The 21,413-nt window shown below is 43.7% G+C and overlaps 1 long non-coding RNA gene across 3 annotated transcripts in view; it reads left to right on the forward strand.

The window, feature by feature from the left end:
* The window catches only part of LOC143434815 (uncharacterized), a 40,758-nt gene extending 21,249 nt beyond the window's left edge, over positions 1 to 19,509 (forward strand). The window contains exons 4-5 of one of the 3 annotated variants that reach the window (XR_013104596.1): positions 7,944 to 8,112; positions 17,419 to 19,509. This is a non-coding gene — a long non-coding RNA (uncharacterized LOC143434815). Of the gene's footprint in view, positions 1 to 7,919; positions 8,113 to 17,418 lie in introns of all 3 variants that reach the window. The other 2 variants (XR_013104595.1, XR_013104594.1) reach the window with 2 other exon arrangements.
* The last annotated feature ends 1,904 nt before the right edge of the window (positions 19,510 to 21,413 follow it).

Here is a 21,413-nt window from a genome sequence, read left to right on the forward strand (position 1 = left end):
TCTGTGTATGGTATATGTGGGGGGTGTGGTATGTGTTTATGAGTGTGTGTATGGTGTGTGTGTGAGTGTGTGTGGTGTGTAGGTGGTGTGTCTGGGGATGTAGTATGTGTGTGTATGTGTGTGTGTGTGTGTGTATGGTATGTGTATGAGTGGTGTGTGTGTGATGTGTATGTCTGTGTATGGTGTATGTGGGGGTGATGTAATATGTGTGTATGAGTGTGTGTGTATGTGTGGTGTGGTGTGTGTATGGTGAGTGTGTGTATGTGAGTGTGTGTGGTGTAGAGGTGGTGTGTGTGATACAGAGGGAGAGGATATGGTGTGTGTATGTGGTGTATGTATGTGTGTTAGGGGATATGGTGTGTGTGTGTGTGGTATAGGTATGTGTGTGTGTGTGCTCACATGTACTCACAGGTGCATGTACCTGTGTGTGTATGTTGTATGTATGTGGGGGGAATGTGGTGTGTGTGGTGTGTGGATGTGGTGTGTGTGGTGTGGTTTATGTGTATAGGGAGATGTGATGTGTGAGTGTGTAAGTGGTGTATGTATGTGTGTTTGGGGGATGTGTGTGTGTGTTCACATATAAGCATAGCTGCATGTACCCATGTATGTATGTGTGTGTGGGGATGTGGGGTGCGTGTGTGTTCACATATATCCACATGCATGTACCCATGTTTGTATGTGCATGTAGAAGCCTGAGGGTAATATCTAGAGTCTTCCTCTATTACTCTGCACCTAGATCTTTTGAGACAAGGTCTCATATTGAAGATGAAGCCCACCACTTCCACCCCACTGATTGGCCAGTGAGTCCTTGTGCTCTTCCTGTCTCTGCCCCAACCTTGGCGCTGGGGTTACAGAGGCATGTCAGCTTTTATGAGGATAGTGAGGATCCAAACTTAGGTCCTCCTGCTTTCCCAGCAAGCACTTTACCCAGGGAACCATCTCCTCAGCCATTAAATAGTTATTAAAGTAACGATATTCACTTCAGGAGGAAGTCCCGTGAGACCAATAACAGCAGTGAGTGCTGTGTTTAGCTGCTTCCTGCACCAGGTGACTTAGGAGCTTTCTCTCTGGGAGGGGCGAGAATCTGCCTCTCCATCTTCGGAGTCTGTGCTTTCCTGGCCCATAGCCTGAGAAAGCCGAGGGTGGCAGAAATGAGTGGAAGAATCGTGAGTTAAACCTTGAGAGACAGCTGGCACTTCCCCTTCGTGTTGGAGACGTCTCATTTTCAGGAAAGCAACCCTGTCAGTTGGTCCACAGCTGACCCATCAGCTGACCACAAGGAATCTAAAATCGAGCTGAGATTCCCAGTAGACTCTTGGAAACTTAACTTTAAAGTCACTGAATAATGCTGCTTAGTTAGGAAGCAACAGCCTATGGCTAAAGTTTGGAGCTTGGGTAGCTCTGAGCTCTCCAGATGTGGTATTAACAAAACCAGGTGGGCCCTCACTAGGCCCCAAAGCAACTTGTTTTCTTATTAATGCTTTAAAAATAAATTTTTAATAATCCAATGTTGCCAAAGCTCTCAGAACAACTGTCCAGAGCTCATCTGAGCAATACAGGCTCCAGATTCAGTGAGCCAGATAGAACAATCCATGCATGTTTACATCTCCTCCTCGCCCCCCCCAACCCCCACCCCAGCCTCTCAGCCTCGGTTTCCAGATCCAGTTGATCTATGGTTCTGTTACAAAACTGTAACCGACAACCATTTATCCCAAAGAGAGCTTAAATCAGGTGCTTTTTTGTTGAGCATCCTGGGGAAGCATCTTCCCAGCCAGATGCTGCTTGGATTTATGCTGCTTGGGCATCTGCTGCAACCAGCAGCCAGGATTTCTAAATCAACACTAGAGATGTGCTAATGCCCCCCACCCACCCCTTACTTGCCTTTTTGGCTCTTTCTCTTTCAGAGGTGAAGGTATCTGTGGCCTGTTTGTGAGGCTTAGCACCATGCTGGGTGCCTAATGATAACTTCTTAACATAGTGGGGTTTAGTTTTTGTTTGTTTGTTTGTTTGTTTGTTTGTTTAGATATCTGCAGATGTAATACTATGTATTTGAGGGAGGGGTGTACTTTGATTTCTTGTGGTGCTGGGGATTGAACTCAAGGCCTTGTCCATGTTTGGCAAGTACTTCACCACTATGCCATATTCCCACCCTTTCCTGGGGTCTTAGGGTGCTGTGTCAAATTGAGGCTCTGCTGCTCTGGAAAAGGACAGTTAATATTTCTTGGAGGGGGGCATGAAAATTAAGCCAGTGCCCTGTATCTTTTGCGGTAGGTTTAGAATACTGAACTGTACACTCTCATCTTCCTATAGTATCACTTTTAATGCTATTCTGGTTCATCTGTGATGTCGCTTTAAGGCGAATGATCAAAACACACAGACAGAAAGGCAACAAAACCACAACCCTTTTGATCCCTCATTTTAGAATGCAGGGCTCTCAGAACTCCTCTATGACAGAAAAGAAGAAAAGATGTTTTGTTCTAAAGGGGGAAGAGATGGTGCAGTGAGGAGGAACCCAGTGTTTGCTGAAGTTCTTGGGTAGGGGCTTGAGTTTCTCAGTTCCACAGAGGCTGCCAGGAAGCTAAATAATGTCGCCCACCACGTCCCAATTGGATAGTAATGGGGACTTTAAAATGAGGGCATAGTTGACATGCCAGCGGTTGGAGTTTTGATCTGCATCTGTCTGGAAATGAGAAACATCCTGTCCTGGTGAAAAGCCAAGAGGCCTCCCGCTCAGATGAAGAGGGGCAGGAGTTGGTCCAAAGCATGGAGTGGAGTCCACAAATCCACACAGTGGATGGTGGTTCTGAGGTCTCCAAAGAATGCAAATTAACATTTCTGATGCTTATAAAAATATCTATCCCCAGGACGTGTTCTATATTTATGCTCCCACTGCCTGATCTGGGAGGGTAGGTCAGATTATATTTCAAAGCACTTCCTTACTGAAACATTCTTAGCAAAAGGATGAAAGAAATAGGGTGGGCCCAAAGTAGAAGTTGATTCAGGCAAGGAAAATGAATTAGGACTCTGAGATTTGGGGGAGAGCTAAAGAGAGGCCACCATGGTCTGAGTGGGCAGAAGAAATCCTTCAGGCGGGCACTAGAGTTCAGCTTTGCGTTTCATCTGCATTTCGTTGTAGCCAGCAAGGCAGGGAAAGGAAGAGAACTGAAGACATCCTGGGGGGCGGAGGGCGCTGCAAAGCCTGTGTGCGTTCACATTCCCAACCCTCTTCAGCTTCAGATGGAAACCTTGTCACATGGCACTGTTGATCGATTAGTGATTGATGAAACTGTCTATCAAAAATTATGCATCTGCATCGTGGGGGTGGGAGGTAAAAAGAAGAAAAATCACTTGTCATGCAGGTCCGAGGACTGAGGCTTGAACCCTTCAGGCTGAATACAGGTTTGTCATCCCAGGATTCCTACAGTGAGGTGAAAGGCAGGGACCAGAGAATTTGCCAGAAGCTCTTATATGCAGCACAGTGGCAGAAAGGAGAGAGAGACAGACAGACAGACACACAGAGAGAGAGACAGAGAGAGAGAGAGAGAGAGAGAGAGAGAGAGAGAGAGAGAGAGAGAGAGAGAGAGAAGGGAGGAAGGGATGGAGACCTTGCTTCAAAGACAAAGGTGGAAAGAAATGACTTCTGAAAGTCTACACTCTCTCGAACGTGTACACACGTGTGCACACACAGGCATGTACCCGCATACATGCACACACACACACAAACACACACTAAATAAAATTTTTAGAAAGTGTTATGTACTAGTTGTTTAAGATGCAGTATCAAGCTTTGAAATGGTCTCTGTTGCTACAAAGGCCATTCCTTTTCAAGAAGATGATATGAGATATTCTGTAATGGAGAGCCTGTAGGCCCTCACTCCTGACTGAAGGGTGTTTGTGAGTGTGTTAGTGTGTGTGTGTGTGTATACATGCATTCGCACACGCACACGCATATATGTGTGTTCATGGGTTAGCAAGTGTGAGTCTTGCTATCACGCTTGACAACCTGAGCTCTGTGCTTAGAGCCTGCATGGTAGAAAAAAAACCTTCCCCCAGGTTGTCCTTCCACCTTCAAGAATTGGTCTCAGGCAAGCTCATATGCACACAACACACAAAAATAAATCATCAAATATAACTGAGGTGGGGGCGTGGTAAAAAAAAAAGTTGGATGTGGTGATTTGGGCCTGTAATTCTAGTACTCATGGAGGCTGAAGCAGGAGGATTGCTGTAAGTTTGAGGCCAGCATGAGATAGATAGCGAGTTTCAGGCCACCCTGGGAAACCCTGTCTTTAAAAAAAAAAAAAAAAAAAAAAAAAAAAAAAAAGGAGTTCAGCTTTAGAAAGAGTGAGTTTTGATTATCTCTGACAATGCAGGCAGACTGACTTTTGGGTACCGTCAGCATCTGGATATGTTTAAGTCAGATTTTTATCACGACAATAAATACTAGGGATGATCCGTTCTGGCCAATCTGTCAATTGAGACTCCTTTCTCAGATGACTCAAGGCTGTGTCAAGTTGATAGTTAATGCTGACTAGGATAGATGGGGACACAGACAAGCAGCATAAGATTCCACAAAATCTACAAGAGCATATGGAAGCTTTATTCTTCTCATTTTAGGACTGACTTTGGCACTTATGGAAAGAGTTGCTCAATTGACTTGTCATATGATGGACAGACAAGTAGTAAGGCAAGTTTGTTGTCTCTGTGGCCACCAGAGTTACCTCTAAGGTCTGTCCCATCATGAGAGAACCCTCATGGTGACAGAGCACTAGGATTCTCCTCACCCTGACCACAGTGGCTGCCTCAAAGAGCTCTTCTGAGTGGAGACTAGCTGGCGCCTGAAGTGTGGCTTCAAGATCAGTCTCTAGAGATCTACACTGGTATGGTATGGCCCTAGAGCTCTCAACAAAAGAAGGTGCAACTTAAGATAGAAGATGTTGGGCCATGGAAGTGTATCCTGGTTCTTGGGGTGTGGGTTCGGCTATACCCCTTGAACCCAGGCTCCTGTCACGAGGTCTAATCTCCATTCCACCTTCACCCTTCAGTCATGTACACAGGTGGAGGGCTAGTGATGAACAGGCCCCAGGCCCTAGAGAGATTTACATACTAATGAGATACCTGAAGGCCAGAGGGTGGAGTCAGTTAAGCATTCCTCCCCAGCCCCTCCCCCCCTCCCTATTTAACTCAGGTCTGCCTTGGGTTTTAGGGGGAGCACATCCAGATCCATCCACCATCTGCCATGCCAATAAACCAGTTTTGGAAACCCAAGGACTTCCTCGTGTGTTGGGGCCTCGTCGTGAGGAACCGTGGAGAGGCATTTAGTTAGTCAGCAGCCGGGCCTAACTTCCAGCTGGAGGAACCCAGGGCGTTCCCAGCCGACTGCACACAGCGTGGCGGGAGGAACCCTGGGTTCCCCAGCCAGATTTTTTTACCTACAAGAAGGTGGGAATGGAATCCTACATTTGTAAAGCATTTACTTGGGTATCACAGGGTACTAACGAGGCTGGCAGTGGGGACCACTGGCCTGGGCTGGGGGACACTGCCTCCCCAGTGTCTCTCATCCATTGTGATCTCCCAGCCCCAGCAAAGCTCTCTTTTTTAGACTTTCGCTCTTAGATCAGGTGTCTTAGAATATCACTATCATACTAGCATGATATCCAGGAGAAGCCTCCTGCTGCCTCCAAAAACAATTGACATTCTTTATTACATTCATTTATTTGTTGAGGAGACACCAGTATGCCACAGCATGTATGTGAAGGTCCAGGAATAACTTGTAGGAATCGGTTCTCTCCTTTAGCACTTGGGTCTCAGGGACCGAACACAGGTCATTAGGTTTGGTAGAAACACCTTTACTAGCTGAATTATCCTACCAAAAGCTTATTCTTTCTTTTGATTGACTATTTGTGCCCCTGAAGCAAGAACACTTGAAAAAAAATCAAACATATGATGTGCAAGAAAGTGATGTGTGTGTGTGTGTGTTTGTGTGTGTGTGTGTGTGCATACCTGTGCCCGCACATGTTTGCACATACATGCATTGTCACAGGAGCAGATTAAATGTTCAGGCAAGTTAATTACAATTTCTAAATGGTGTAATATTAGAGTCAGCACTATAGGGAATGCTTACAATAGATAACAAGGTTTTAGGACCCAAGAGTATGCAGGCTCTGCTCCTCAGCTAACATCCTGCACTATTCACAGCCAATAAAACTAGACACACCTATTATGTGTTGGGCACATCCAGAGGTGTTCTCATGTTCCTTGATCATCAAGGCTCCAAACCAGCATCATGTATGAGTCTGCTCTAATATGAGAATCCATGACCCAGCTACAGCTCTCACATGAATTTCATTCATCCATCCCCAGGAACATGTTCTGCTCACTGTTCTCTGGATTTCTCACTCTTTGATAACAAAGCAACTCTCAGTCCATAGAAGCTGCAGAAGAGTGGGAGTCAGCTGAATTAAGCAGGCAATCTGAAAACAGTGGCTGAAAACAAGAGGATGTAACAGGGCAGAGAGTATGTTAGGTCTTCCTTTCCAGTGGCTGCTGTCTTCTGTACCACCTTCTAGAGGAAGCATTCCAAGAATGCATTCCAAGAGGGACCATCTTTAATGTCCCCTTGATGCAGATGATGCTGGGACAGATATAGGCATTCACATATTCTTTTCATACTTGGCTCCATTTGTGTGGTAAATTCTTCCTGGAGAATTTTTTTTTTTTTTTTTGTCAGAGGACATGAGAAGTTTCTATATTGGTAGATCTTTCCATGGGATTGAAAGTTTAATCCCTCCACCCAAAGGTGTATGTGTGAGGCTTCAGACTGTTCACATTGTGGCTTAAATATGTGGTAGTAGGCTGCAAAGAACACAAGTTGGTCCCAGTGGCACAAACCTAAGCAGACCGTGTCTCTTATGGAAGCTTCAGTTACCTCAACTGAGTAAAGGTTATAGTACCCATCTAAGCAGCTACATGACTTCTATAAAGACTGAACTATAAAGAAGCACACAGCACTCTTCTGTCAACTGTGAAGCTTTCTGGGCATGCTGCTCAAGGCCAGCAAGGGGGCTTTGCCCTCCTCAACTCAAGCTTACTTATTGTCTGTGAGAGACATGATGGCCTCCAGCATGCTCACAAAGAGGTGAGTGGACAGAGGAAGGAGTTCCACCTTGGAAGGGATTTGTAGCGAAGATAAATTTCTCTAATGTTGTGGCTTGATGTGAAATGTCCCCCACAGGCTCTTGTGTTTGGATAGCTGGTCCTCAGATTGTTGTACTGGTTGGAAAGTTGTGGAACCTTTAGGCGGTTAAGCCTTGCTGGAGGGAGTGGACCACTGACGGCAGGCCGTGGGGCTGTCTAGTGTAGCCCCCCTTGTTGCCGCTCTCTACTTCCTGACTACAGATGAAAATGTGCCACAATCTGATGGAATGAAAGCCAAAATAAACCCTTCCTTCCATAAGATACTTCTCCTCAGGTGTTTGATCATAGTAACAAGAAATTTGACGGTAGAGAGAATTATTTATAAGAATCGCCTGTCAATAAAAAAATTGATGGCCAATGAGCTGAGGCAGGAAACAGGAAGTGAGACCCTGGCAGGGAGTGAAAAGACTCTGGGTGATACTGAGAATATAAAAGAGGGATTCAAGAGAGCCTCGAGGAGATGGATGTAAACCAGCAGTAGATGAACTCAGGGAGAAGCTGAGGAGACGAGAAGGAAGAAGCAGGTCAGGACTGAGGAGAGGTAACTAACCAAGTGGCAGACATAGAATAGTTTAAATGGTTAAAGAAGTTGCTAGTCAGGGTATGAGCCAAAGCTTATGGCCTAGGCATTTAATAATACATAATTAGTCTCAGAGTCGTCATTTTGGGAGTCGGGGCTGGGAAAGGAAAACTTGGAATTTAATATTTATTTTACATTGATACAGCTGGCATCACCCTTTGTCCTTCAGGCTGAGACAAGTCAACAAAAGCCGGCGAGTAAGTTGTTCCCACAGTCTAACCAGGCTTGGTGAATCAAGAAATGTCACCTCACCTAGGAAAGTTCAAAGTGCTCCCACGAGCCCCTTCTGTAACACCTTTGGAAGATTCCAGTGGCCAGACAGTCACAGCAGGATCTAGGTATTATGCATTTCAAAATGTCATATTGGTCTTTTTTTTTTGGGGGGGGTGAGTTGTATTATCTTTGATCATTACACTCTGAATGGTTTGTAGGTGACCTATGTTCATATTCTTGTGCACTCTGCCTTTGTGCTATAATAGCATTTAATTATTAGCATTTGAAAACCACTGAATGACCCATACAGGACATCACTGTGAGACTCAGTTTATTAAAATTATATGTAATTATCATAGAATCTTCTGTCTGTATGGAAGTATGAGACAGGAGGAAAAATTTACCAGTTCTGCATCCTGTGTCCCGAGTCCCAGGTCCCAGCCTCACCACTTGTAATGCAAAGCTATGGCTTCTCCTTTTGAAGATCTTCTCTGTCCAACTTAGAAGCTATCTCTGTGCACACTTATGCCAGTCTACACGTTTTAATACTTTTTAAAAAATGGAATCTCACCGGTGCAGTGTTCTGAGGTTTGATCTCTCCCTCTTGTCATGAAGGTCCCCTCCTTCTATGACAAAGCACAGGCTGTTTACATGTGAACACATGCTGATCTTGCACGCTGAGAGGACAGTTGGTTTGGGGTGTGGTATGGGATATTGATATGCAGGAAAATGGGCCTGCCACTTGTCTTAGTTCCTGTTCTATTGCTTTGAAGAGACACCTTGACCAGGACAACTCTTATAAATGAAAACATTTAATTGGGATTGGCTCACAGTTTTAGAGGCTTAGTCTATTATCATCATGATGGGAACATGGAGGCATGCAGGAAGGCATGGTTCTGAACAAGTAGTTGAGAGTTACATCCTGATCCACAGGCAGAGAGAAAGAGAGGTTCTGAGCTTGGCATGAGATTCTGAAACCTCAAGCTCACTCTCAGAGACTCATTTCCCTCCAACAAGGCCACACCTTCTAATCACTTAAAATGGTGCCACTCAGGGCTGGAGAGATGGCTCAGTGGTTAAGAGCACTGGCTACCCTTTCAGTTCCCAGCAACCATGTGATGGCTCACAGCCATCAATAATGGGATCTAATGGTGTCTTCTTGCATTCAGGCATACATGCAGACAGAGCACTCATACACATAAAAATACATAAATAAATAAAAATTTAAAAAATAGTGCCACTCCCTGGTGACTAAGCTTTCAGATCCATGGGGGCCATTCCTACTCAAATAATCATATCAACTTACTGACATCTTGTTTAAAAGGTAAGTACTACTCATCTTTCGGATTCAGTACCAAGAATCGCTTCTTGTTCATAAGCCCCTCTCCCTCCAGGATTCCACATTAGACACACATGCTGATTGCTTTATGCTTTATACCCGTTGTGTTCAGGCAGAATGAGCAGGCACACCCCAAGGAGGGCTCCCCTGCTTTCCCCTGGCCCTAAAAAGATATCAGATTCTCATTTCCTTTTCTCTGTGGGTATTCCAAGAACAGAGAAAAAAATCCTGGATCATGAGTCAGTTATCTTCCTGACTTTATTAGTTTTACAGGGCCAGGACACCCCACCCCACCCCAAATACACACAGAGAAGGAAAAGTGAGAAAGAGATCAAGTCCCCGCCGGTTTCAGAACATCCCCAGGGCCTAGTGTGGCTTGTCTTTCCCTGAGCTTTGCCTCTGGAGGAGGGGAGAATTGGTTCACACTGGATACACATGAACACAGTGTAGGACCAAGGACTGTCAAAGACCCAGAGAAGAAGGAAGTAGTCAGTTCCTCCTTTTCCCAAGCCCCAGATGAAAGCCACACTTGATTCTGGGAATGATCACTTAGGGGTCTAGCTTGCAACTCAGTGAAGAATGTGTTTTCCTCTTCTCTGAGTCAAGGCCACATCAGAGGCTCCAGGAAGCAATCTCAAAAAGCAAGCAGGGAATCCTGATCCCAATTCCTGAATGAAAATACTCCCCATTAGCAAAAAGAGTCATTGCAAGGACAAGTCTCCTCAGTTGAAAGCTGCAGACTAAGCCGGGCGGTGGTGGCACACACCTTTAATCCCAGCACTTGGGAGGCAGAGGCAGGCGGATTTCTGAGTTCGAGGCCAGCCTGGTCTACAGAGTGAGTTCCAGGGCTACACAGAGAAACCCTGTCTCAAAAAACCAAAAACCAAAAACAAACAAACAAACAAACAAAAAAAGCTGCAGACTAATGACTACTCCTAATGGTCACTAAACAGTGGTTCTGCCAGTTTGTTTTATAGGAATTGTGTGCTGTGAGGATCAGTGAAGGGATCTTTACTTTGCTGTAAGATCTTGTATATGGGATTGCACAGAGGGCTTAAGGGATACTTCAAGTGCACTAGCTACTTCAATGGCCACACTGAAAGTCAAGGTCACTTGGTGTGAACTTTAGGGAAACTTGACTCCAAGGATAGATGGCCTCATAGTGAATAAGAAACAGGCTATGGGGCTGGGGGACAGCTCAGTGGATGAAGGGCTTGCCTTGTGAGCATGGAGATCTGAATTTGAGCCCCAGAACCCTAGAAAAAAAGCCAGGCATGGTGGAATACACTGTAACTCCATATCAGAGGAGACAGAGACAGGAGAAACCCTGGGACCCTCTGGCCAACTAGTCTAGTCTGCTACTTAGTGAGATCCAGGGTAGTGAGAGACCCTGTCCCCAAAAGCAAGGGGAACTAGAACCTGAGGAAAAATGCCCGAACTTGAACTCTGGCCTCCACATGCATATATACAGATGTCATATAGATATGCACACACAGAGGGAAGAGAGAGGAAGAGAGAGAAAGAGAGACAGAGACAGACAGACAGACAGACAGACACACACACACACACAGAGAGAGAGAGAGAGAGAGAGAGAGAGAGAGAGAGAGAGAGAGAGAGAGAGAGAGAGAGCTAGCTCTTGGCTTTGGAATTTCTCTTTTGTAAGCCTGGGTTGAAGACTCTTGTGGCCTAAGAGAGGCCATAGCTGGTGGGATGGGACCTGAGATGGCTCTCCATGTTTTCTCCATGTTAAAGCAACACTTCAGGATAGGATGGATGAATGTAGACACAATGCATGCTTCAGATGTAAGACTGCCTTCTCTTGGTCTGAACAATTATCCTTTAAGGTCATCTAAGGAGCCTAATTTCCAAATGAAACAGCTCTCCACTCAGCCACTGCCGTTGGTTTCCTCTTCCGTTTGTGGTCCTAATGGAGTCAGAAATCCATGTAAAGTCTGAGGCTTAGATCACTTCCTTAGGTGGTTTATTTATCTCATCTGTGTCTGTGGCACATGCTTAACAGCAGAACTCTCTCTCTCCTCTTTTTGGTCATTTGACATAGAAGTGTCTATGTGTGTACACACATGTGTTCATGTGTCCAAATGCACATATGTCTGGGCAAAGAACATCACAAAGAGACCTTTGGGCATAGACTTTTAAGGCTTAAGTGTGACAGTTTTTCTGGGAGTCAACTTGGATAACAGTTTCTCTGTTGAATGTGCGATGTTATATACTCTGGAGATTCAATTCTATGTGACCAGTGAAAGATAAAGATTGGTGTTAGAATCAATTACAGTGTTAAGAACAGAGTATGCCACATCTAAAAAGATGAGAACCAAGAGAGAAAATGGGAAAAAGAATGGTCACAGGGTTGAGTCCTGTGGCCACAGGACTTGACCTTAGAACTGTCCCTAGCTGAATGGCTTTTTAGTCTGTGCAAGCTAGTTCTTTGCCTGTCTGTCTGAGGCAGGTATACTGGAAAGTCATTTTTAGTCTGAGGATTCTTTCAGTTATACTTGTTGGGGTTTGGTCTGTCGCTATATATTCAAATGCTAACTTCTGTACCCCAAGATCTGGTTGCCCCAAGATGAGCAGAATCTCTCCAACACCAGCCTTTGTTGTGTAAACCTTGCTCCCCTATTATCTCTGATTGGTTAATAAAAGTTGCTGGTAGCCTATAGTTGGGCAGAAGAGAGGTAGGTGGGGCAAAGGTTTCCAGACTTAGGGTCTCAGGTAGGAACCACAAGAGAGAGCAAAGGAGGAGAAAGAAGAAAGTCGCCATGGGGTACTATGGACCATAAGTGCTAGCTTGAAGAATCGGGAGCAGCACAAATGAAACATATGGCCAGTCATACATTGGAGTTCAAGGCATGAATGCAGACAAAGTAGCTTAGGGTTGCTATCTGCCCAGCTTCAATGAGTTAAAGCTTATTGTAATTCTAAAGGCCTCTGTGTCTTTTATTTGGGTAATAGCTGGTTAAAGAGTAATTGTCACCATATTAATTTCTAATATTAGTTATTAATCACAGACTATTTAAATCACTCTATACTTGCCCATTTAATAGATGGCTAAGCACTAGGTACCATACTCATCTCTCTCAGAAAAGGCAGCCAAGGTTTGAGAGATGGATCAGTGGTTTAGAGCACTTGTTGCTTGTCTTTAGTTAGGGTTTTACTGCTGTGAACAAACACCATGACCAAGGCAAGTCTTATAAAGGACAATGTTTAATTGGGGCTGGCTTACAGGTTCAGAGGTTCAGCCCATTATCATCAAGGCAGAACATGGCAGCATCCAGGCAGGAATGGTGCAGGAGGAGTTGAGAGTTTTACATTTTCATCTGAAGGCTGCTAGCAGAATACTGGCTTCCAGGAAGCTAGGATGAGGATTTTAAAGCCCATGTCCACAGTGACACACCTACTCCAACAGGGCCACACCTTCTAATAGTGCCACTCCATGGGCCAAGCATATACAACAAACCATCACATGCCACTCTCTGGCCCCCATAGGCTTGTTCAACTATGAGTCTATGGGGGCTGTACCTAAAGATACCATAATGTAAAATACATTAATCCAACTTCAAAACTCCCCATCGTCTATAGGAGTCTCAACAATGTTAAAAGTCCAAAGTTCAAAGTCTCTTCTGAGGTCCATCCAATCACTTGACTGTAATCCCCAAAGCAAGACAGGAAACCAGCTGGGCAAACTTCAAACTCTGCATCTCCATGTCTGATACCAAAGCGGTCTTCAGATCTCCAACTCCTTTTTAATCTTTGTTGACTGCAACAAACTTCTTTCTCCTGGGCTGGTTCTACTCCTTGTTAGCAGCTTTCCTCAGCAGATAGACCATGGCTCTGGCATCTCGAATTTACTCTAAAGCCAGAACCGTGTGGCCAAAGCTGCTGAGTTCTGATGCTGGCTGGAGCTGGAACATGGCCCACTGTTTCCCAGCTCTCTCACTGCCTAAGCTTAGCTGTCCTGGAACTTGCTCTGTAGATTGACCTTGAACTCAGAGATTTGAATAGCTGTTTCCTGTAATGCTTGGATTAAAGGTGTGTACCACATGCCTGGTTTTAAGCTTTTCTTCACCTAGAACCTGCTTTGTCCCAGGCTGGCCTTGAACTCAGAGATATGTTTGGCTTTGTCTCTTAGAATTAAAAGTGTGTACCACCATGCCTGGATCTAAATTTAGCTGGGTAGGATCTTGCCCCCAAATCCCTTAATCTGTTATCTCCTAGAACATAGGATTCAGTTCCATTTCACTTCCTGGTGCCCCTTTAATACTTGAAACATGCATTTTATATTTTTCCTTTCTAAGTTTGCTACACTTGTTCAGAATAAGCTTCATGAGACTTAACCAGAGAACAAAGTCTCTGATGGGGGTTTCTGAGACTTCCTTATTTAATGCAATTAATCTGAGTCTCTTCCCCTTAGTCTCAGGCAGACTCTTTAGACAAGGGCAAAAAGTAGCCACATTCTTCACCAAAATACCACAAAAACAGTCTCTAGGCCACATATTGAAATTCTCCACTGAAACCTCTTGGGCGAGGTCCACACAATTCAAATTACTCTCAGCACCACAGCCTTCCATATTCCTACTAGGATGACCCATTAAGCCCCATTTAAAGCATTCCACTGCTTTCCAAATCCAAAGTCCCCAAATCCACATTCTTCCAAACAAAAACATGGTCAGGCCTATCACAGCAATACTCCAGTCCCTGGTACCAACTTCTGTCTTAGTTAAGGTTTTACTGCTGTGAACAGACACCATGACCAAGTCAAGTCTTATTAAGGACAACATTTAATTGGGGCTGGCTTACAGGTTCAGAGAGTCAGTCCATTATCATCAAGGTGGGAGTGTGGCAGCATCCAGGCAGGCATGGTGCAGGAGGAGCTGAGAATTTGCTCTTCCAGAGGACCTGGTTTGATTTCCAGTACCCATATGGTAACTCACTACTATCTATAACTCCAGTTTCAAGGAAGGGGATCAGACACCCCATTCTGGTCTCCAAGGGCACTAGGCACATACATGATGTGCGGATATACATATTATGGCAAAGCATCTATACACATAAAATAGAATTTACTTAATAGAAATAGAAGAGGAGGCAGCCATGAGTACCGCTCTGATTAAGATGGATCTAGAACAGTGTGTCTAGACCCCGGCCACCTGACTTGGAATGAAAAGTCTGCTAGTTACGTTGTGCTAGGCCTCTGATAGCCTTCCATGGGGGAGGGGGAGAGCAGTTAAGAGGTCAAAAGGGGAGGAATGTGTGCTGCAGGGTGAGGCAGACTGGGGAGCAGGCTTCAGGGCCTGTGTGTCTAGGCGCCTATGTGTGTCATACTTTGGGACAGCAGGAAGCAGATAGAGGCATGGGCTGGCCCCGCAGAGGATATGAGACTATTCTTTGTCAGCTCAAATGACAGGCAGGCAGGCAACCCCTTTGTCACCTCAAATGACAGGTATGCAGGCAGCCCTGAGAATGTACAATGTACTCACTTAGGCCCCTGTCCTTATCTCTATGCTTGCAGGTAATTTTAATTTGACTGCCACGCAGAAAGCTGTATACATGGAAATGCTCTTTACGGCGCCATTTGTTATGGCAGAGAATTAGCTTCTCTGATGTCTAACAACATACGGATAGCTAATTGAATGTCAGGGCTTTGTACTCAGGCCGTTGTACTACTATGAGAGAAGACACGTTTGAGGACCACGGCAATGTGGGGAATATGTATCACTGTATAGTGTTTGTGAAAGGCGGGGCCTGGCATCTCACAGGATGCAGGACAGCACCAATGGACATCAGCATTGCCAACAGATGAAGGTTCTGTAGAGTCTGCACAGCTGACAGAGACCAGTGTACTTGAGAATTTCAGGCTGGGGGTCCAAATGAATCAAATATCTGATCCCCAGTTTGCTCAAGTGTAAAATAGAAATGACAATAATATTTATGTCAAAGGTCTGCTAGGAAGGTTACCAAGGTTCCTGCATGCGAAATTATTCAGTAAAGATTACAAAGATTTCTGATGTTGTTGCTGGTCACATGAGTGGTCAATCCTCTCAGTTGTTTCTAACATGCCAACAGAAAGTTTTAGGCAGGTCATATCAGCAACTACTCAATTAGGTCGGAGACTCATTCAGGTTTCTGATGAACAGTTGTATAAGGAACATGTTGCTGTTGAGAAAAGTGAGTCCCTTTTCTTTTAAATATGGATGAAGAAACGTTATTCTTGATTGTCATTGGCGATTACCTTATGAAGGTATCATGGGAATTGACATGTTATTATATGAAAGCAGTCATCTTATTTCCCATAGGCCACCTTAGATCCTGAAGGTGGTGGGCATCTTGTAGCCTGATGGCAGCCATCTTGGATCTTGAGGACATCTATCTTACATAATGAGAGTAGACTACCCAAGGAAGAAGTCAACATGCAAGAAAAAGTAGAAAAAGATGACAAAACAAAACTAAACAAAAACCTGAACCGCATTGTTCCTAGTGTAAGTCATTAAATAGTATAGATTCTTCCAGCCAAATTGAATAGGGGTGTATGTTACTCCAACCTTAATAAAACCTGACAGACAGTACAAGAAAAGGTCGCTGGGGAGCCTCATTCTATCTAAACTCCCTAATGATTAATATTACTTGTCAAGTTGACAGGATCTGGAATTACCTGGCAGATGGCCCTCTGGGCTGGATTATATTGATTATATTTATTGAGATGGGAGGAACCACCCACCGTGGGTGGGACCACTCCCTGACTGTGATCCTGGATGGTATATATGGAGAAAGAGAATTGAATATTTCCTGATTGTGGATGTGATATGACAAGCTCCTTCAAGTTCCTGCTGCCTGGACTTTCTTACTACTAGACTGTGCTTTTAGCCATGAGCTGAAATAGACCCTTTCTCCTTTAAGTTGCTTTTGTCAGAATAGTTTTTCATTATAACACTAAAAGAAAACTTGACAGGGCCTTAGTGAGGGGGTTGTGGTCCTGGATGTACAGACACTAATCTTTGGATCTAGTGAAATCCCTGGTGGGTTTACAGTGAGCTTTCTTAATCCTGTGTCTGCATGGCTATCTCTATCCTCACAAATGTTTTCTTGTTGGTTCTTATGGCAGCCAGCACTGTAGATCTCTTCTGACCTGGTAAGCTTTGCAGAAATAGGTTCATTCCCACTTTCCTCTCAACATCATGGTGATTATGATATTTACAGTGAGCAAAGTTGCCATTTTCTCCCGATTTCCAGCTCTTTTGTATACGACCTTTAGCCAGTCTTAGCCACAGCTCCCTGACTGATGATGCTGTGCAAGTTTCTTGATGCCCTCCAGCTAACCTCCTGCCAGATACGTCCTCCCAAGACCTCTGGTGATGAGTTTCCCACCAGAATGGCAAGATGGACAATGTCCACTTATTTCTTCGAGATACTTTGAATGTTTCATTATCCCATACTGGTTTGATGATGGATTTTTTTTTTTTTTTTTACTGTAAAGCTAGCAATACATAATTAAACAGTTTGGTATTCTACAAGACAGTCCATTACATTTTGAAAGAAAAAGCCTTTGCCAGTCTCTGAGTGTGCTCATTTTGGCTTTGTATCATTAAATGGGAGTTATAATATGACTGTTCAAACAGTCACTGAAAATATGTATTTATTTTCATTTCCATATTTATTTCCATTTCCTCAGAATATATATGTCTTCGCCATGCATCTGTCAAAGCAAATCACTATATATTTTTCATCTACTGGAAAACTCTGGATAGCAAATTTTAAAATCACCACAGCTTAGAGTTTTTTGCTTTGTTTTTGTTTGCAGTTGTTCTATATCAGCTCAGCACACTCTTACTTAATACAGGAGTCTGCCCCACGGAGCAGGATACACAGTAGACAAGGAAACCCCACATTCCTACAGCCATTACACTCTTAGAACCTCAAGTTCCTCGAGCAGATTGTTTGGGGGCACCATTCTTCCCTCTGACAGGTGAGACAGTGCAGATTCTCTCTCATAGAGGAAGAGGGCAGGTTGGGACCTATACCTTGTAACACCATGAATTCAGAACATACAGTGATGTCAAATTCTCCCCATGTTTCCTAGGGAGCAGATGAAGTAATCCTGGATTTGTGGTACAAGCTTGGCCTGGGAAAGTCCGGATGGGAAAGAATGTGAATGATAGGAAACAGGGAGAAAAGATGAAGGCAGAAGAAAGGCGTCTGGAAGGGATTAAGAAAGAGTGAAGCAGATCTTCCTTCCCTTGGTTTTTGTCTAGACTCGCAGTTCATCTTACAGAAGCACAACACAGACAACTTCCAGCAACACAGGGCAGACACAACACCCAACTCCACCAATGTCATTGGTCTACTATGGAAGAGCTTAGGGCCTCAGGTTTAGACACGAATGGATCCAGGTTCTAACATCACTATCTGTACTAACTGCATCTTAGTCTCAACCATCATCCTTAACGTTCTTCCTAGTAAGACTTTTTTGTTTTTGTTTTTCGAGACAGGGTTTCTCTGTGTAGCTCTGTAGACCAGGCTGGCCGGCTGGCCTCCAACTCAGAAATCTGCCTGCCTCTGCCTCCCAAGTGCTGGGATTAAAGGCATGCACCACCACTGATCAGCCCTAGTAAGACTTCTTTTGTTTGTTTGTTTGTTTGTTTGTTAAACAGACTTTTTCTTAAAATTTTATCATTGTTATTTCTCTATCATTTATCACATTTATCATGTCTCTTGCTTATTTATTTGCTTTGTATTTGTTATTTATTTATTTGCAGGTGCACACGTGCCATAGGTGAAGGTCAGAGGACAACTTGGGTGAGGCAGTTCTCTTCTCCTACCATACGGGTCCCTCAGACTCAGGTCATGAATTACATTTACACACTGAACCATCTCATTGGCAGTTTTTTTCTTTTTTGACAGAGCCTTTCAGTGTAGCCAAGTTTGACCTTGAATTTATGATCCTCCCAAGATGCATGCTCTCATGATAGGTCACCCAGCAATAGTTTTATTCTCAGCAGAATATGGTAGCAAGTTTGGCTGCTGGCTGCTTACATGGTCTTCATTGCCTGAGAAACCTACGAGACTGACCAGCCAACCCTGCCACAGTCTTAGTCATGTATTACTATGAAAACCTACTGCACAGGTTCTGGGGACCTCCAAGGGTTATAATTAGTAACAACTGCTCCAGTGCCCATAATTTTAACTCATGTTTAATTCAGATGTTGATGGTATTTGGAGTTAGGGGAGAGTCTAGATACAGTCATTATGAAAAAAGAGGAAGAGAGCCGTGAGTGTGTATACACTTGCTCAAATCTAACCATGTGATCCCCTGCCTCCTTGTGATGCAGCAAGGAGTCCCATAAACAGATGCCAGCACCATCTCTGAGGCTTCCCAGCCTCCTGAACTATTGGTCAAATGGCATCTGCTCTTTGTCAATTATGGTCTCAAGTATTTTCTTCTAGCAACAGAAAATGCACGGAGGTTTTCCAAATGAAGCACACAGTGAATTCAGGGTGTCTCTGGACGTCCTCATCCCAATGCATCATACAACCTCACTGATGCCTTGGTTCTGAATACACACACCTAGCCCTGTGCATGCTGGCATGCCTGAAGAACCTCTGCTGAGAGCGAAGAGTACAGCATGCCATGAGCTGCTCTGTTTTTACTGAATATATAAAGTTTTCTGTTCTTACAGAAGCATAATGCTTTAGCTACAGAAAGCAAAGACTTTAATATTTTCATGTGTTTATTCCTCAGTGTCTAAGTATTGAGTTAGTTTGTCTTTTGACTGCATTGTGTTAGAAACCTTGATTTTTAAAAATCAGTGGTTGATTTCTGACTTTAATTTCATTAAAAATATCATTCAATTCATATGGGCCACGTAAGACAGAATTCCCAGCAATTCCTGATGGGACCATTACATACTTCTGCAACTGTGTATTTCATATTTATGCAGGGAACTCTTTGCAGTATTGACAGTTATAAAATCAAAGTATCTATCAATTGAAAGATGTTGAGGCTCTGTGTTCCACAGTATCAAACATTCAGCCAAGATTTAATTTTTTATGTAAAAATAAATAAGCATATTCATCTCATTTGTATGCAAATTTTATTTCTTTGTTGATGAATGGTAAAACTCAGTTTGTACCAAAGAATTGTTATAATATGAATAAATTTCTTTATGATTTATTGTCACCAAGTATTTGATTTGTATAATATTCAATATATCTATATGTCCAAGGCTGTGTTAATCAGGGTTCTCTAGAGTCACAGAACTTATAGAATGTCTCTTTGTATTAAGAGAATTTATTGTAATGATTTACAGTCTGTAGTCCAACTAACCCAACAACGGTCAGCTGTGAATGGGGAAGTCCAAGAATCTAATAGTTGCTCAGTCTCACAAGGCTAGTTGTTTCAGTTTGTCTTCTATAGAAGTAGATTCCAACAGATGTGCTTGCAAGTAAATGCAAGCAGGCAAAGAAGAGCGAATCTTCCTTCTTCCAATGTCCTTGTTTAGGTCTCCAGCAGAAGGTGTGGCCCAGATAAAAGGTGTGCACCACCAGCTTGGATCTGGGACTTGCTTTGTCCCAGGCTGACCTTGATTGAACTCAGAGATCTCCATGCCTCAGGCTCCTGGGATTGAAGGCATGTACTACCTTGCCTGGGCCTAAGCTTTTCATGGCTACTATGCCTCATGATCTCCATGCCAAGATCTAGGTCAGAAACTTGTGTCTTCCAGCCTTAAGATCTGGATCACAGGTGAGCCCTCCAATTCTGGATTGCAGTTCATTCCAGATATAGTCAAGTTGACAACTAGAAATAGCCATTACACAGGACCCAGGATGAGTCTTTTGAGTGATAGTGGATACCACCATGCCCAGCATTGTTTTAGATTAATTTTTGTTGTTTTAAAGTATGCATAGGTGTGTGTGTGTGTGTGTGTGTAGGTGTGTGTGTGTGTGTGTGTGTGTGTGTGTGTGTGTGTGTGTGAGCAGAGACATACATGCCAAATCCCCTGGAGCTGGAGTTGACAGATAGTTATGAATCACTTGATGTGACTGCTGAGAACTGAACCCAGGTCCTCTGGAAGAGCAGTAAGTGCTCTTAACCTCTGGGCCATCTCCCCAGTACCATCCCTCAGCAGTTTTACATGGGCTCTGGGAACTGAACTCTTAGCTATTTCCCTGACCTCAAAGAGATTTTTCTCCCCAGCACTGAAGCTCTGGATCCAGAACAAAAGCAGTTGCTTTTGCGGGTGCACTCCAGATGATTTAATACTTCGTTCCAGGTCCCATCTCCTAGTGCTCTGCTCCCATACGCCATGGGCTATGGCCACATCTTTGACACTTTCGCCTTTTGGGGATGCTTATTCAAACCATATAAGACTTTCTCACCCGGTCTCCACAGATCCAGCTCAGTCATATTGTCTTCAGAGAGGAGTTGAACAAACGGGAAATCATTTGCATAGTAATTGAAAGGCAGAGTAAAATGATATTAATGTCCCCAATACATCAAGGTCATTAGTGTTTCTAAAGATGACTTCTGTTGTGGGAAAATGTAAATATTGTTAAACAAAAGGGAGCAAACATTTTTCAGACCCAGATTTCCAGTTATTATCTGAAAAGATGAAGAATGCCAGCTCTTTCTGCATTTGACTTTATACTGTGACTTTGCCCAATAAATTGAACTTAATTTCATGTGATAGTTTATTCCCTGTAAGATATTCCTTTTTAGAATGTAATAAGTTCCAGGTGAAAAGTTACTGGCAAAATGTCATCTGACACATAGTAAATACTCAAGAAACAACTTGAATAGTGAATGAATGATTGAATGAATGAATGAATAGAAGACAGAGGTAATTGGAAATCAGCTAATTCAAGGAGGAACTTTTGAAGTATACAACTGTGGTTATGATCTCTTTGGTCTTTGCATGTGTGTACATGTATCATGTGTGTGCATGTGTACAAGTGTACATACATGTGTATAGGCCAGAGGTGGATGGTTAGTGTCTTTTCAGTTGCTCTGCACCTTACATTTTGAGATAAGGAAGTTCCTGTTCCAGACAGACTGGCTGGTCAACGAGCTCCTAGGAT

Source organism: Arvicanthis niloticus, chromosome 17 (genome assembly GCF_011762505.2).
Source record: "Arvicanthis niloticus isolate mArvNil1 chromosome 17, mArvNil1.pat.X, whole genome shotgun sequence".
Taxonomy (NCBI): domain Eukaryota; kingdom Metazoa; phylum Chordata; class Mammalia; order Rodentia; family Muridae; genus Arvicanthis; species Arvicanthis niloticus.